Source organism: Lontra canadensis, unplaced genomic scaffold (assembly GCF_010015895.1).
Source record: "Lontra canadensis isolate GAN:19392208 unplaced genomic scaffold, GSC_riverotter_1.0 scaffold240, whole genome shotgun sequence".
In the NCBI taxonomy this organism is placed as follows: Eukaryota; Metazoa; Chordata; class Mammalia; order Carnivora; family Mustelidae; genus Lontra; species Lontra canadensis.
Window position 1 is genome coordinate 441,367 of NW_022631234.1, and position 12,903 is coordinate 454,269.

The 12,903-nt window shown below is 39.8% G+C and overlaps 1 pseudogene; it reads right to left on the reverse strand.

Moving 5' to 3' along the window:
• Nucleotides 1-8,762: 8,762 nt before the first annotated feature.
• Nucleotides 8,763-9,272, reverse strand: LOC116862401 (annotated as a pseudogene).
• Between the last annotated feature and the right edge of the window lie 3,631 nt (nucleotides 9,273-12,903).

The following is a 12,903-nucleotide window of genomic DNA, read 5'->3' on the forward strand; positions in this document are numbered from 1 at the left end:
TGTTTCCTTTGCCATATTAGGGAAATTCTCTCCAATAATTCTCTCCAATATACCTTCTGCTCCCCTCTTTCTTTCTTCTTCTTCTGGAATCCCAATTATTCTAATGTTGTTTTGTCTTATGGTGTCACTTATCTCTCGAATTCTCCCCTCATGGTCCAGTAGCTGTTTGTCCCTCTTTTGCTCAGCTTCTTTATTCTCTGTCATTTTGTCTTCTATGTCACTAATTCTTTCTTCTGCCTCATTTATCCTAGCAGTGAGAGCCTCCATTTTTGATTGCACCTCATTAATAGCTTTTTTTTTTTTATTTCAACTTGGTTAGATTTTAGTTCTTTTATTTCTCCAGAAAGGGCTTTTCTTTCTCCAGAGAGGGTTTCTCTAATATCTTCTATGCCTTTTTTGAGCCCGGCTAGAACCTTGAGAATTGTCATTCTGAACTCTAGATCTGTCATATTAGCAATGTCTGTATTGATTAGGTCCCCAGCCTTCAGTACTGGCTCTTGTTCTTTTTTCTGTGGTGAGTTTTTCAGCCTTGTCATTTTGTCCATATAAGATTTGCTTTCTCCTCCTCTGGAATTCCGCTGTTCTCCTTGGTGAATGAAGTTGCTCTTAGGTGGGTTTCTTGTTGATCTTCTGGGGGAGCGGCCTGTTGTAGTGATTCTCAAGTGTCTTTGCCCCAGGCGGAATTGGACCAACCGCCCTTACCAGGGGCTGGGCTAAGTAATCCGCTTGGGTTTGCTTTTGGGAGCTTTTGTTCCCTGAGCACTTTCAGTAGAGTTCCAGAGGATGGGAATGAAGATGGCGGCCTCCCAATCTCTGGTCTGGAGGAGCCGAGAGCTCGGGGTCCTGCTCCTCAGTGCGCCCTCAGAGAAAAGTGGCCAACCGCCGCTGTCTCCCTGGCCTCTGGTCGCGCTTGTAGGAAAGCGCTCAGTCGGTTGCACTCGGGAGAAAAGTGCCTGGTTGCTTCCGTCTCCGTGGCCTCCAGCCGTGCTCTGAGCTCACCCAGCCTGCGACCTGTTCAAGGTAACCCCTGAGCTGAGAGCTCACTCCTCAGCTTTGTCGCTGTAGCTGGCTTCCCCGCTCTAATACCTGCAAGCTCTGTGACACTCAGACACCCCCAGTCCTTCTGTGACCCCATGGGACATCGAGTTATGCTGACCCCGCATGGGCTTCCTCCCGGTTTAGCCTCTGGAGAAATGTCTCTCTGTGGAGCAGACTTTTAATAGTCCTGATTTTGTGATCCATTGCTCCTCCGCTTGCTGGGAGCCAGCCCCTCCCCCCACGGTCTATCTTCCTGTCACTTTGGATTCACTTCTCCACAGGTCCTACCTTTCAGAAAGTGATTGATTTTCTGTTTCTAGAATTGTTGCTCTTCTTCTCTTCGATTTCCTGTTGGGTTTGTAGGTGTTTGCAATGGTTAGATAAGCTATCTAGCTGATCTCCTGCTTCCTGATGTCGTCTCAGCCAGCTACTTCTCCGCCATCTTGACTCCTCCCCGGTAAACCAATTTTTAATCCCCCTTTATCTTAGGAAAGTTGAGTCCTTTAACAAAGATATCAAGATACAGCCAGGAAGAATCAAAACAATCTTCCTCGCCCACACTGAGAATTTATAGCCACTCTCCCATCTTTTACTTCTGCCACTGTTTCTGTATTTTTGTGTTTGTCCTGATAGTATATAAATCTTATACTTGGGGTTCTTTTGGATGAGGTGCTTCCTTTATTTGCCTATATATATATTTTTTTTCTTGGTCATATACTTTTATCAGTCTTTTTGTTTGTCTGTTTTTGTTTGTATACTTCCTCAATCTTACCTGGGGCCCATTTGGGCTGAACCTTCTCTTTTATCTTCCCTTTTTTCCCTCTCTCTCTCTCTCTCTCTCTCTTTTTCTTTTCTTTTTTTCTCTCCTTTGGGTGGGGAGCCCTGATTGCTCAGAAGCGTTCTAGGGTGCACCTTGACTGTACCACGGTCGATACAACCAGCTACATCTGTTCAGTCATCTCTCACCAAAATGACTAGGAGGAGGAATGCCCAACAGAAGAAAAATACAGAGGATAGGCCTTCTGCAACAGAGCTAATGGCTATCAACATAGACAATATGTCGGAAAGAGAATTCAGGTAACAATTATTCAGGCAATAGCTAGGTTGGAGAAAGCCATGGATGACCAAATGGAATTGATTAGGGCCAAACTGAAAGTGACCAGGGATGATGTTCACAGAGCTGAAAGCTATCAGTGATGAGGTTCACAATGCTCTCAATGAGTTCCAATCTAATCTAAATTCTCTCAAAGCTAGGGTAACTGAAACAGAAGATAGAATTAGTGATCTAGAGGACAAACAGATAGAGAGAAAGGATCAGGAACAAACAGCTTAGAAGCCACGAAAACAGAATCAGGGAAATAATTGATGCCATGAAACGTTCCAGCATCAGAATTATTGGAATCCCTGAAGGGGAGGAGAAAGAAAGACGTCTAGAAGATATAGTGGAACAAGTTCTTCATGAAAATTTTCCCAATCTCGCGAATGGAACCAGCGTTCATGTACTAGAGGCCAAACGGTCTCCACCCAAGATTATAGATTTAAAAAAAAAAAATCAAGGCACCTCGTAGTCAAATTGAGGAATCATAATTGTAGATACAATCTCTTGAAAGCCGCTAGGACAAAGAGGCTCCTTACTTACAGAGGAAATCCCATCAGAATAACGTCAGACCTGTCCACAGAGACCTGGCAAGCCAGAAAGGGCTGGCAAGATATATTCAGGGAACTAAATGAGAAGAACATGCAGCCAAGAATACTTTATCCAGCAAGACTGACATTCAAAATGGATGGAGAGATAAAGAGTTTCCAACACCGGCAAGGCTTAAAAGACTATGCAACCACCAAGCTGACACTGCAGGAAATATTAAGGGGGTTACTATAAAGGAGGAAAAGTCCTAAGAATAGCATTGAACAGAAATACAGAGACAATCTACAGAAAGAAAGACTTCAAAGGTAACACGATGTCAATAAAAACGTATCTATCAATAATCACTCTCAGATGTAGAGACACATACAGACTAAAAGTTAAGGATGGAAAACTAACACCATGCAATGGGAAGAAAAAAAAATACATACAAAAAAAAAAAGCAAAAACAAAAACAAAAACAATACAAAGAACCTGGAGTAAGAATACTTAAATCAAACAAAATAGAGTTTACAAAATAGAGTAAACAAAGATAGAGTATGCAAAATAGAGTAAACAAAATAGAGTTTAAAACGAAGGCAGTAACAAGAGACAAAGAAAGATATTATTTAATACAAAGGGATCAGTCCTACAAGAGTATATAACAATTCTAAACATCTGCCCACCCAACACTGAAGCACCTAAATATATAAAGCAAATATTAATGGACATAAAGTGACAAAGCACTGTGACACAAAAATAGGAGGGGATTTTAACTCCCCCCACAACAACTGGTAGATCATCAAGGCAGAAAATCCATAAAGAAATGGTGTCTTTGAATAACAAATTAGACCAAGTTGACATAACAGATGTATAGAGATGACCAGCCCACACAAAAAAAGATACACATTCTTTTCAAGTACACATGCTACATTTTCTAGAACATATCACTTGTTAGGGCACAAAATAAGCCTTAATTAATTTAAAAAGATTGAGTGCCTCAATCTGTTAAGTTTCCAAGTCTTGATTTCAGCACAAGACATGATCTCAGGGTCACTAGATTAAGCCCCGTTTCAGCACTGCACTGGGCATGGAGTTAGCATGGGATTCTCTGTCTCCCTCTCTGTCTGCTCTGCCCCTCAACCCTCCCTGCTCATGCACTCTGTCTCTAAAATAAAATAAAATAAAATAAAATGACTGAAAGTATATCATATAAGGTTTTCTTTTGACTCTAAAGGTACAGAAGTAGAATTTAATCACAAGGAAAAAAAAAACTGGAAACCAAAGAAACATGTGGAGGCAAAACAACATGATACAAAACAACTAGTGGATCAAGAAAGAAATCAAAGAAGAGAAAAAAAATACACGGAAACAAATGAAAATTAAAACACAATACTGAAAATCTTTGAACCAGTGAAAGCTGTTCTAGGTGGAAAATATTGATGGGTACAGCCTACTTCAAGAAACAAGAAAAAGCTCTAATAAACAATCCAACTGTTTCCATAAAGGAACTCAAAAAATAGTTCAAGGTGAAGCTCAAGGTGAAGAGAAGAAGGCTCAATGAAACCAAGAGCTGGTTGTCTGAGAAGATACACAAATATTGAAAAACCTGTTAGCCAGACTCTTCAAGAAGAGAAAGGACCCAGATAAATAAAGTCAGAAATGAGAGAGGAGAAGGAAAAACTGACAGCACAGAATGCAAGGGATTATAAAAGAACACTATGATAAGCTATCTGCCAAGAGTTGGACAATCTAGAAGAAATGGATAGATTCCTAGATGCATACAATCCTCCAAAATAGAATCAGGAATAAATAAAAATTTGAACAGTCTTACTACAATTGAAATAGAAATAGTAATTAAAAAAAAAAAAAAACTACCAAACAACTAGGGTCCAGGACAGGAGGCTTCATGTAGGAGTTCTACCAAACATTTACAGAATTATCAACAATTCTCCTTCAAATTATTCCAAATAACAAAAGAGGAAGGAAACTCCAAATAAATTTGATGAGGGCAAAATCAACCTGATATTGAAGCCAGGGAAAAACAACATAGAAAAAGAACACACAGGCCAATATCCCTAATGAACATAGAGGCAGAATCTTCAAGAAAATATTAACTACATTTAGCAATACATTAAAAGGACCATTCACCATTATGAAGTGAAATTTAGTTTGGGGATGCAAGGATACTTCAATATTTGCAAGTCAATCAATGTGATAAATTTCATCTACAAAATGAATGAAAACATTGTATGATCATGTCAGTAGATGTAGAAAAAACTCATTTGGCAAAATTCAACATCCTTTTATTCTTTTAAAAAATATTTATTTATTTATTTATTTGTAAGAGAGAGAGAATGGGAACAAGCAGGCAGAGTGGCAGGCAGGGGCAGAGATAGAAGCAGGCTCCCCACTGAGCAAAAAGCTGATGTGGGATTCGATCCCAGGACCCTGAGATCATGACCTGAGCTGAAGGCAGCTGTTTAACTGAGTGAGCCACTCAGGTGTCCCCATTATTCTTTTTAAATAGATTTTACTTATTTATTAGAGAGAGGGAGAGAGAGACAGAGAGTACATGCAGGGAGAGTGGAGAGGGAGAAGCAGACTCCCCACTGATCAGGGAGTCCTATGTGGGGGCTTGATCCCAGGAGTCTGGGATCAAGTCTTGAGCCAAAGGCAGATGTTTAACCAACCGAGACACCCAGCTGCCCCTCAAAATCCATTTTGATAAAAACCCTCAACAAAGTGGGTTTAGAGGGATTGTTCCTCAATGTAAAAATGGTCATCTATGAGAAACAAACAAATAATATCTTAATGGAGAAAAATTGAGAGGTTTTCCTCTCAGATCAGGAGTAAGACATGGATGATCACTCTCTCCACTTTTATTCAACAGAACACTGAAAGTCTGGGTTACAGCAATCAAACAAGAAAAAGAAATTAGAGGCATACATATTGGTAATGAAGAACCTAAACTGTCATTCTTTGTAGATGAAATGATAGTGTACATAGAAAACTCTTAACAGCTCCACCAAAAACTCCTAGAAATAAGAAATGAATTCAGTCAAGTTGCAGGATCCAAAATTAATACCTACAGTTCATTAATGTTTCTGTTACACCAATAACAAGCAGCAGAAAGTGAAATTATGAAAAAATCCATTTACAATTGTACATAAAAGACTTAACCAAAGAAGTGAAAGACCTGTACTCTGAAAACTACAATATATTGACCAAAGAAAAATAAGATGACAGAAACCAATGGAAAGGGATACATGCTTCTGATTTGGAAGCATTAATATTGTTAAAATGTCCATACCTACAGCCCAAAGCAGTGCACAGATTCAAGGCAATCCTTATAAAAATATCCATAGCATTTTTCTCAAAACTGGAACAAACAATACTAAAATTTTTATGGAACCACAAAACACCCTGGTAGCCAAAGCATTCTTGAAAAAGAAGAACAAAGTGGGAGGTATCACTATTTCAGATCTCAAGACATTCTACGAGTTTAGTAATGAGAACAGTACAATATTGTACTGTACAATACTGTACAATATTGTACAATACACTGAAAAGAAATTAAAAAAATAAAAAAAAATATAATATTTTGAAAAACATAGACACATAGGTTAATAGAAGAGAATAGAGAGCACAGAAATAAACTCACAGATCTGTGGTACATGAACCTATGAAAAAGAAAGCCAGAACATACAATGGGGAAAGGACAGTCTCTTCCCAAAAAGATGCTTGGAAAAGTGGGCAGCTGCATATCAGTGAATGACACTGGATCACTTTGTGGCACAGTACACAAGAATAAAGTCAAAGTGGATTAAAGACTGATTTTGGTGACAACTGAACAATAAAACTCCTAGAAGGAAATATAGAATGGTGCCTGCATGTTTCACTCAGTTGAGAGCCTGCCTTTGGCTCAGGTCATGATCTCATGGTCCTGGGATCAAGCCCTGCTTTGGGCTCTTTGCTCAGGGATGAGTCTGCTTCTCCCTCTCCCTCAGCATCTCCTCCTCCACTTGTGCTCTGTCTCTGCTTTCTCATTCTCTCAAGTAAATAAATGAAAAAGAGAACATAGAGAATAATTTCTCTGACATCAACCATAGAAATAATTTTTCTAGATATGTCTCCTCAGACAAGGGATAGGGTAAGAAATACAAAGTATTGGGAATACATGAAAATAAAATGCTTTTGCATAGTGAAGGAAACCACCAACAAAACAAAAGGTAACCTTCTTTGGGAGAAGATATTTGGAAATGATCTATCCCATAAGGTGTTAATATCCATGATGTATAAAGAACCCATACAAGTCAACCCCCTAAAAACCCCAGTCAATCCAATTAACCAATGCACAGAGGATCTAAACAGATATTTACCAAAGAAGACATACAGATCACCAGTAGTTACATGAAAAGATGCTCAACATCACTCATCATCAGGGAAATACAAATCAAAACCACAGGAGATGATCACCTCACACCTGTCAGAATGGCAAAAACCAATACAAGAAATAAGTATTGGTGAGGATGAGGAGAAAAAGGAACCATTGTACACTGATGGTGGGATTGTAAGATGGTACAGCCAGTGTGAAAAACAGTATGGAAGTTTCTCAAAAAATTAACAATAGAAAGACCATGTGATCCAATAATATTACTATGGATATTGATGTGGGGCCAGTGAGCAAACAGTCAAGAAATAATTCTTGAAATGTTTTTGGTGCAAAAAGATGCTTAGCACAGGGACAGAACCCATGGGCAGAAAGACCTGCATGGGTATTGTGAGATGCAACTGATTATATATATTTTTTTTTATTTAGTGGTGTTTAGGAATAGTGTTAAGTTTCTAAGGAATTTGGAAACAAGACTTCCAGGACATTGAGGGGCTTTCTACTATTAAGATTATTTACTACTGTCACAGGGAAGCAACACTAAGAAGAACAGAGCTATACTGTTAAGCATGAAAGGAAGTCCTTGAGAAGCTGCAGGAGTGTTACCATCTATAAGCTTGGAGACTACAAGCTGCAGCAAAGTCGAGCCTTTGTTCTGTTTTCTCTCATCAGGTATTTACCCAATGGGAAAGAAAACACTAATTTGGAAAAGATGTATGGATCCCTATGTGTACTGCAGCATTATTTATCATAGCCAAGATACGGAAGCAACTTAGGAGTCCACTGACAGATGAATGGATAAGGAGGAGGAGGTCTATAACCAATGGAATATTATGTATGCAGCCAAGAAAAATGATGAAATCTTACTGTTTGTGAAAACATGGATAAACCTAGAAGGTATTAAGCTAAGTGAAAGAAGCAAGATTGGGGAAGACAAATATCATATGATTTTACTCATATGTGAAATCTAAAACACCAAACAAATGAATAAACAACAAACAAAAGCAGAATCAGATCTATAAACACAGAGAACATGCCCAGGCATTTTGCTTAGAGTCAGTTAGGAGTCTCCATGGTTGTATAACTGATTCTTTGAGAAAAGCACCAGATGAAACTCACACTTTTAAAAGTAAAATGGTTGGGGCGCCTGGGAGGCTCAGTGCCTTCGGCTCAGGTCATGATCCCAGGGTCCTAGGATCGAGCCCCGCATCGCGCTCTCTGCTCAGAGGGGACCCTGCTTCCCCCTCTCTTTCTGTCTGCCTCTCTGCCTACTTGTGATCTCTCTCTGTCACATAAATAAATAAAATCTTTAAAAAAATGGTGATTAACTACAGAGCGCACAGCTCCACACCCTTATCCATCTGCTCAAAGTCAAATCACTAGCAATTCTGGCTAGGACTCTACTAATATTTTGGTATTTTTACCACAATAACTACAATTTTCAAGAAGGAAAAAAAAACATGTAATCACGAATAAGAGAGTCGCAGCCTGAGTAGTTCTTTCTTTCTTTCTTTCTTTCTTTCTTTCTTTCTTTCTCTCTCTCTCTCTCTTTCTTTCTTTCTTTCTTTTTTTTTTCTCCTGAGTAAAGTTCTATTGCTCCAATGTCCAAGTGTCTGGTCAACCCTAACTGCAGAGACACAAGGAAAAGCACCATTTTGGTTCCCAAGTTTCACACAAGAACTCTTATGAAATATTCCAGATAAATGAGTTTTAATCCTCCCTTTCCTCCACTTCCTCACCCTAGTTAATTTTTAAAGTAACACAATTAGCAACTCTCTTTGTTGCTAGCAACTATGTGCACACAATCACGTAGATGATTATTCTTCATGTACTTTTTGGTGAGATATTTCAAATACCTTTTTGGAAAAAGGCCCTTCAGAAACTACAGTGATCTTGCTCTTGCTCCTTTCAATGGTTACAACCCCTCCACCAAGACTCCCAGCTTTTCCATTCATTGATTGTCTCTTGAAGAAAATGCTTACAATTGACAGCATCCAGGATTCCATCTTCTACTGGGTGGGTGCACTCAAGGGTAAACTTCAGAACTTGCTTCTTTCCCCTTCTCCCCCTTCACCACAAGCTTTTCCAAGGATACAATGGCAGCAGCAGAGGCAGAAAGGAAGTTCCCTTTGTCTGAGCTTTTACCCACCTCCAGCCTTGCTGGCAGCCCCTCCCCTCTCCTGCCTCTCCCACTCCCTCCTCCTGTATCTTCACCACCATGGGTGTAGCTTGTACAACCAGCTCCTATAACATCCTGGGTGCCTCCACCACCCATCAGCTCCCGTTTCTCCTGCCCTCACTATCAGGGAACAAACAGCACCCTCTTGGACTTAAACCACCCACTTCAGATTTCCCAATAGGTACCCCAGGTTGAAAAGCAATGACAATGGGGAATAAATTGATTGACTTTTAAGTGGACATAGGTGCAACATTTCTGTATTAAAGTTAATTGAGTTTGTTGGTTTGATTAAGATAGGCATGTCTATCTCAATTAGTTCCCAACATTAAATATAACACTTTTATTCTACAAAGGTTTGCCGAGGATCAAATAGGCTCATGTTATCTCTTGAGATTTTTCATCAAAAGACGGTTTCAAATGATGGTTAAATTTGTCTGTCTCAAAGTTTTTATGGGTAATTACTAAAATAGCTTTCACAGTCTTTGGTAACCTGAAAGTTTACAGTTTTACTTGGATGACAACTCAGATTGAATTTATTGGATATCTAAGTTTTTCCAAATAAGACAAAATACTGAATCATTAATTACTAAAATAAGGTTTACTTGCTTTTGGCTTCCTATTGATGAGGGAACAGAAGGCTGGCTGAGGACAAAGCAAAAGCTGACACCCAGCAACCTTCTCCCACACCCACTTCTGGGTGGGACATATTATGACATTCTTTAGGAATCTCCCAACTATCTTAATGTTAATACCTTGTTATAGGGAAATTTTGAGAACTGTTAGGGCCCGTAATCAAAGGAGTGAGACTGATACAAAGCGAAGGTCAAGCAAAGCTTTATTTCACGCCAAGCATCGAGAATCAAACTGACTGGTCAGGGCTGTCTCTTGCAAAGAGGCGACCCCTCCCAGCCTCACAGACTAACTTTTATAGAGGTAGTTTAGCTGGGCTATACACAGGTGGCCAATGAGATTGCAGTACACAGAGAAAACTGCACAGTCATGTTAGGTCACACATGGGCGGCCAATTGAATTACAATTCACCCTAGTAGATATGTGCATGCCCCACTGATTGGATATCTCTACCTGGCCTGACCCGCCCTTGTATCTGGGCTTTGCTACCTGGGACTGGTAGCTAGGGAGACAGTATGCACGCCCCACTGATTGGCTGTCTCTACCTGGCCTGACCCGCCCTTGTATCTGGGCTTTGCAAGTAAATTCTTCTGGGAGGGGCAGGGTCAATCTAAGTTTACTGCATAGGGTTAATCTAAGTTTACTGCATAGGGTCAATCTAAGTTAACTGCATAAACAACAAAATGGCTCCGTCTGATTAAGAAGTCCCTTACAAGAACAACTATGTAACCCTACCTAATTGTCTTTGGAATCACTTATTATCACCTTGGAGAGATAAATAATTCAGTTTTAAGTTTTATAATGATGCATAATCCTATTTAGGCATGTGCTTTAAAACTTTCTGAGGGTTTTAACAAACTTCCCACAAGAATTGTAAATGAAGTCTTTCATTTTACTAATTAGGCTTGTTTACTTACTATCTTAAATTACATGGGAAGCATTGTCAAACAACTGATGATAAGCCTTAGGTTATATTGTAGGGGTAATGCTATGACTGTTTTAGAAACTATATGAAATCCCGAAAATTTTCTTATGTCCTGGTATAAAGTCATCACTGGATGTTCTGATTATGAAAATGTTGTGTAGCAGAAAGAACTGGGTTTCCTTGTCAACTGCATTATACTGAAATCTCCTGTTATCACCAACTCTCATCAGATCTTTAACCATGTCCATTTTTGAGTCTTTTGTCAGTTATAGTTATTATCCTGATGCTCTTAGAAAATGTGTTTTGTCTTCAAGAAGACCCATGAAATGAACTTTTAGCAAATACAGGTATCTGATATCTTTAAGACCATAAAACTAGAAGGAGGAATCAAGATGGCAGAGAAGTAGCAGGCTGAGACTACATCAGGTAGCAGAAGATCAGCTAGATAGCTTATCAAACCATTGCAAACACCTACAAATCCAACGGGAGTTCCAAGAGAAGAAGAACAGCAATTCTAGAAACAGAAAATTAACCACTTTCTTAAAGGTAGGACTGGCGGAGAAGTGAATCCAAAGTGACGGGAAGATAGACCACAGGGGGAGGGGCCGGCTCCTGGCAAGCAGCGGAGCAATGGAGCACTAAATCAGGACTTTTAAAAGTCTGCTCCACTGAGGAACATCGTTCCAGAGGCTAAACCAGGGTGAAGCCCACGTGGGGTCAGCGTGGCCCTAGGTCCCGCAGGGTCACAGAAGGATCAGGGGTGTCTGAGTGTCATAGAGCTCTCAGGTATTAGACAGGGGAAGCCTGTTGGCTGGGTGATCTCAGAGCATAGCCAGAGGCCAGGGACACAGGAGTGATTGGGCTCTTTTCTCTGAGGGCACACTGAGGAGTGGGGCCCCGAGCTCTTGGCTCCTCTTGGCTGGAGACTGGGAGGCCACCATTTTCATTCCCATCCTCCGGAACTCTACGGAAAGCATTCAGGGGACAAAAGCTCCCAAAAGCGAACCCAAGCAGATTACTTAGACCGGCCCCTGGTAAGGGCGGTGTAATTCCGCCTCGGGCAAGACACTTGAGAATCACTACAATAGGCCCCTCCCCCAGAAGATCAACAAGAAATCCAGCCAAGACCAAGTTCACCTACCAAGGACAACAGCAGAATTCCAGAGGAGGAGAAAGCAAAGCACGGAACTCATGGTTTTCTCCGCATGATTTTTAGTCTTGTGGTTAATTTAACATTTTTTAATTTAATTTTTCTTGTTCTGCTAATTTTTTTTAACTTTTACCCTTTTCTTTTTTAATGTTTTTTTTAAACTAGTTTATCTAATATATATATATATATATTTTTCTTTTTAAATATTTTTTCTTTATTTGTTTTCTTTTTAAAATTTTTTTTATGAACTTCTTTTTATCCCCTTTCTCCCCCCTATGATTTGGGGTCTCTTCTGATTTGGTTAAAGTGCATTTGCCTGGGGTCTTTGCCACCCTTTCAGTATTTTATTTGCTCCTTCATATACTCTTATCTGGACAAAATGACAAGGCGGAAAAACTCACCACAAAGAAAAAAACAAGAGGCAGTACCAAAGGCTAGGGACCTAATCAATACAGACATTGGTAATATGTCAGATCCAGAGTTCAGAATGACGATTCTCAAGGTTCTAGCCGGGCTCGAAAAAGGCATGGAAGATACTAGAGAAACCCTCTCTGAAGAGATAAAAGCCCTTTCTGGAGAAATAAAAGAACTAAAATCTAACCAAGTTGAAACAAAAAAAGCTATTAATGAGGTGCAATAAAAAATGGAGGCTCTTACTCCTAGGATAAATGAGGCAGAAGGAAGAATTAGTGATATAGAAGACCAAATGACAGAGAATAAAGAAGCTGAGCAAAAGAGGGACAAACAGCTACTGGACCACAAGGGGAGAATTCGAGAGATAAGTGACATCATAAGATGAAACAACATTAGAATAATTGGGATTCAAGAAGAAGAAAGAGAGAGGGGAGCAGAAGGTATATTGGAGAGAATTATTGGAGAGAATTTCCCTAATATGGCAAAGGGAACAAGCATCAAAATCCAGGAGGTGCAGAGAACCCCCTCAAAATCAACAAGAATAGGTCCACAC